General features: G+C 37.6%; 1 long non-coding RNA gene across 1 annotated transcript; it reads left to right on the forward strand.

The window, feature by feature from the left end:
• The first annotated feature begins 1,287 nt into the window (after positions 1-1,287).
• Positions 1,288-4,106, forward strand: LOC311433479. The gene is made up of 3 exons (XR_014690768.1): positions 1,288-1,330; positions 3,524-3,679; positions 4,036-4,106. It is a non-coding gene; the product is annotated as an uncharacterized lncRNA (long non-coding RNA).
• The last annotated feature ends 1,459 nt before the right edge of the window (positions 4,107-5,565 follow it).

Genomic DNA, 5,565 nt, shown 5'->3' on the forward strand with positions numbered 1-5,565 from the left:
TTTGATTCTGCATTATAGTTTTAAAACAGATAATAGTAGCATCTTAGTGGTGATGATCTTGGTACTAGATTGTTCCTATTCTAACATAGGAAGCCGGGGAAAGGGAATTTCATTTAGGCTGGCCATTACACCTTTAACCTTCCTTTTTAATTTGCCAACAAGAGGGTCACATCTAATCTCTCATGACAAGTCCTAATGAATATTTTTCTAGTTCTTCTGGGAACTGAACTGAGATTGCTGGTGAAATTCTGTTGTACTTGAGCTCAGTAACAGAAAGCTGTATGCCAGAATTTTATCCCTTTCAATGTAATTTGCAACTATCAGTCACATATAACAGTCACTCTAAATTATCTTGGAGCAAGAGTCAGTAGGTTAGCAGTAGTGTGTGTTTTGCAGTAAAATTTTTCTGCTGAAGAGGGATGTTTACTCATTTAAAATCCAGCTGAAGGTGACAGTTTAAATATTTGTCAAAAATGCAAAGATACAGTTTCAGTAATAAATTATATTGAACTTAAATGAACTCTGTCTTACATTATTTTTCTGTTGTTGTGGCCTAATATTTTTAAGGCATTTAAGAGATACCTATCCACTTCACCACATTGTACCACAAAGGCTGTTATTTCTGAAGCCAATGAATTACCGGCTTTTCCAGAAGAGATAACTAAATATTTTAGTTCTTGGAGCTCTATTTATCTACAGATTCACAACAAGCTGTTTTCTCACCTGTGTTTCAGGGGAGGGGAGGGGAGGGGAGGGGAGGGGAGGGGAGGGGAGGGGAGGGGGAGGGGGAGGGGGAGGGGCGGGGAGGGGAGGGGCGGGGAGGGGCGGGGAGGGGCGGGGAGGGGAGAGGAGGGGCGGGGAGGGGCGGGGAGGGGAGAGGAGGGGAGGGAAGGGAAGGGAAGGGAAGGGAAGGGAAGGGAAGGGAAGGGAAGGGAAGGGAAGGGAAGGGAAGGGAAGGGAAGGGAAGGGAAGGGAAGGGAAGGGAATGCATGTGTTGTCACATGCCTTGGTCTCAGCACTGTTGAAATCTGTAGCTAGGAAACCTGAATTATTAATATTCTCCCCAGAAAATAGCATAATCAAAAGTAGAGAGGTCAGTACCTGTTCAGTGATTTTTCCCAGGCAATACTGAAAGGAGCAATAGTTTTCCCTTTTTTCCTGATATGAGACCAAGTAGTTTGCAGCAGTTCTCTTTCCAAATTGACTTTTCAGTCAAAAGGGGTTCTCCACATCCTAATTTTTTAATGTGCCATGAGTTTTCAGAACACAGAGTTGAGCAAAATGGAATGAACATTTTTTTAAAAGAAGATAGAGGATCCTGATCTGTAAGGTAAATGAATGCAACAAGGAGGAGAAGATGGCTAAATGGAAAAAATATATATAAATAAAATAAAATAAAATAAAATAAAATAAAATAAAATAAAATAAAATAAAATAAAATAAAATAAAAGGAGGTTTTGGAATTCTGAGGGGAATTAGGATGGACTTAATCCAGACAAGTTAAAAAATGAGGGTATAATTTAAAAAGGATGAAACAGAAAACAAGGAGAGAGTCCATGAATAGATTTTGAAGTAAATAGCATTGAGCATGTGTAATAAATTTCCAACAGCATAAATATTTTCATCAGACAACTTGGTTAAGTGTTTAAAAATCTTTATTTTAAAAAATATGAAGAAAATATGAAGAAATGGAGAGGGAAAAATACACATGACCTCCACTTTCCATAGTTGTTTTTTTGTGTGCGTGTAGTGTTCATACGCACTTTAAAGATATTTTTGTATCCATTGCTCCATGCTTTTCTTATATATACAGTTAAACTATTATAGAGCTGTGTAACATAAAATGCTTGAATTATTATTTCTATATAAAATCTGAAATGAATAAAAATACCCTAAATTTTGCAGCTACATCCTTTATTGCTGCTGCAATAAAGCAAAACTGAGAGAAGAATCTTGTGCCATTGCTGTTCTACCCTACACATTTCGAGTGGTGTCACCTCTAGGAGCTGATCTGTGCTGGTCAGCCACTTGGGCTATGCTGGGTTGAAGTGCATGTCTATGTTCATGCTTGGACTGGGGTCTAAGTGCATGCAGCACATGATGCTGAGTAAACATTTTGTTTTCATAGCTAGCACTTTAAAATGAGCTATAGATGTTGGCTGAAAAAGTGAAGGGGAACAGATTTACTAGGCATTTGGGGAGCTCTAGGTTTTCAGTTAACGTTGGCTGCTACAGTGTCAACACATGCCACTGTGGGTACAGTCAGGAAATACTTTCTTCCCTTACAAATCATGTCTGTACTTATACGAGGGCAAGACCATTCCATTCTACATCCTTTCCTGGAACCAACAGTGGTTAGGCAGGCGAGAGCATTGTTATACCATGCTAAAGAATATTGTCTCCCGCATTTCATTTTGTTTTGTTTTCTGTATTGTCCGAAGTTTACAAGGCTTACCCTTCCTCCATGACTTTCCTTAAGGAGAAGTCTTTAAGGCCTGATTCATATATTTTGGGGTTGTATTTGTACAGCCCCAGCACACTGGTCTATGTTAATGACCAGAGGAAACAGCAGTAATGTAAATAATAACATCCAGTATGGGGAAAATTCATAAGCCCATAATAACCACTAGATAGTACATCCAGTGACTATCACTGTCTTTGATGGCACCTACAAACTCTTCATAAATCCTAGTAGCACCCTGGGCTGTAATTTGGACCCAGTGCCATATTTAATTTGTAGCTTCTCAGTAGGATGTTTTCTTGGATATCAGCCTTTAGGATAAAAATCTCATGGCTCTTTACTGAGAAAGAAAGAAACAAAGCCATTTGCTACCTATCCCACACAACTTATCTAGAAAACATACCTCCCTTTCATCCTTGCCACTTCTCAATACATGTTCCAAATTTTGCAGCTGCCTGAGCACATCTTGCATGAGTGGTGGGCAGGTCAAAGGGAAAAACAGTTTCCATTGCTTCCCCCAGAGGTAGAGCTGAGCAGGTTGCCCCTGCCTCTGGTAGGGCTTGGCATGAGATTGGGAATAGAAGGCATGCATTGGGATGGGGCAAGAGAACAGAGGGGAAACAACAATATGGCAGTAGGTAAAGGCACAGAGGTTGAAGGGGGTAGGGGGTGAAATTGCCAATATTAAAAGAGTAGAGATGCAAAGTCTAACGGAAAGAGATCAAAGTGAGGAAGTTTTTCTCATATAAAAGAAAATAGGTTTAACAAGTCAGGGAAAGCTCCATTTGATGTGATAGTGAAAGCCTGGTTGTAATTACAGGTGTAATATATTATCTCCGTTTTCCACACCCCAGATTGAGATTGTTTGCTCATGGCTAGGATGCCATAAAACTAGCCTAAAAAATGTCACCTATCTCCAGTTAAATATTGTTTATGCTTCATCAGCAATTCTCCGGGATAAGAAAAATAATTGTCAGTGCACACTTCAAGAAAACCAGAGCAGTAACCAGGAGTTCAAATTTTTTGTTTGTTTGTTTTATTTTCTTTTGTTTTTCCTTGTAGATGAGTGGATGTTCTCCCAGCTCTTGCCAGCCAGAGGAGAATAAAGCCAAGACTGGAACTGAAATCTCTCTCCTTCCACTTCAAGAAATTTATTTTTATTACGTTGCAAGGTCATTTGGTCCATGGATGTTTGACGGGAAGGAGTACAAACTTTTGGTGAGAAATTTTAATACGCATACAAACATTTTATGTAGAGGGGTAGTAGGTCTATTTGCCTTTAGCTGTTGGATGAGCTAGACAACATGCGCAAAATTCAAAAGTTTCTTCATGAGAAGTGCAGACAACAAATTCATTTGTAATGCCTCTAATAAAAGTAATATTTTTATTACTTTAAGTAATAATTGCTCAAGTGTACTCATACTCTTAATAAGTTCTCTATAATTTATGACTGTGGATGACTAATTCTATTTCCATTATTAGCAGAGATCGTGTATCTGTGGTGAATCATGTATTGAAATTGTTACAAGATGACAAACTAGTGAAAAAAAATCTTTTGATTGATTTCACTTCAGCCCAGAATTTCACCTGTGTTTATTGGAACTGCATGTTGGAACTGAAATGGGGCAGTGCTGGGTAATCACTGAGGTAAGGAATAAGCATGGAAAAACAAGGTGAATGGAAAAAAAACAATATTGGGACCTTGAAGAGTAAAGGCAAAGTACAGAATGGGAGCACATTCTCTTTGGGATTTCTGCAGTAGGGTTAGAAATTAAGAAGATTAAGAACATACAAGCTCTGATGTCATGTGATGATCCTACCTGAAGGAAGGATAGAAAAGAAAACAGACTCTTCCCAGAAGTGTGCATTAAAAGCATAAGGAGCAATAGTCCCAAGCTATAGCTGAGAAATTCAGATCAGATGTAAGGAAATAATTTTTTCACAGTATGAGCAGTTCAGATCTGAAGCAGAGGTCCAGTGAGGTGGTGAAATCTTCAGCTTTCCTTTGAAACTTGTCAATATGATCTAACTTCAGAACTGTCCAAGTATAGATAGAGGTTAGCTTCTATGTATAGGGGCTTTCAGGGGCTCCTTCCAACCAAAACCTTCCTGTGAATGGGGGAATGCAATGGATTGATGAATAGAGAAATCACATATGCTTTATAAGTATGGTAGTAATAACATAAAGAGTGTAAATGAGGGGGCATTTTTTTCTGTCTGCAAAATAATTTAACTTCTCCATATAAAACCAATTCCTTCTGTGTAGGGAAACACTTCCTTCACTTCTTAACTGAGTGGTTTGTGCAACCCATTCACTTGCTAAGGTATATGAGCATAAAACCAAAGTTCTACCCTGATTTTCTACTTCCTATACTGTAAATCCCATAACTTGACCCATACTGTCCCATAGCTTCAGTTCTGTAAGGCTCTAGATCTTCCAAATTAGAGGAAAGAGCTTGTAGTAAGTCAGAGCATGGATGCACTTGCAAAAGATACGTTTGGCATTCAGGTGGTATGGCAGAAGTATTTAAAAAAAAAAAAAAAAAAAAAAAGAAAAAGAAAAAAAAAAAAAGAAGATAAAAGCATTGGTTAGATTTTTTTTTTTTTTCAGAAACTCAAGCTATATATATGTAAAAATAGTCCTTACAGCTTTTTAATCAGGAAAATAATTGTTAGTTTTTCAATTGAAAAATAGAACTATATTTCTTCTAGATTTTCTTACAATTAGCTGTCAAATCATTAAGAGATTAATGCCTAAGAGTAAGAGATTATCTGTGTGAATAGGAAAAAATCCTATGAAAAAAAATGTTTTATGGATCATTCTTTCAGGTACCTAGTATTATTGGATCACATTTTAACATATTGTCTTTACTTTCAATGTTAAATTAATTCTCATACATAAAGCAGAACTTTGGCTCTTTCTTCCTCCCAACCCCCTACCCCTTCTCTTTTTTTCCTAGGCTTTTCTCTTCAAAGCATCTTAATTTTATAACCTTTCATTATTAGAAGCCAATGATGACTTTAAGAAAGAACACACTCTGGCTCCCAAGTTTTAAAGTAAACAGTGTTAAGAATTCTCCAGCGAAGCAACATTACTACTATAC

This window comes from Aythya ferina (genome assembly GCF_964211825.1).
Source record: "Aythya ferina genome assembly, chromosome: 3".
NCBI classification, from domain to species: domain Eukaryota; kingdom Metazoa; phylum Chordata; class Aves; order Anseriformes; family Anatidae; genus Aythya; species Aythya ferina.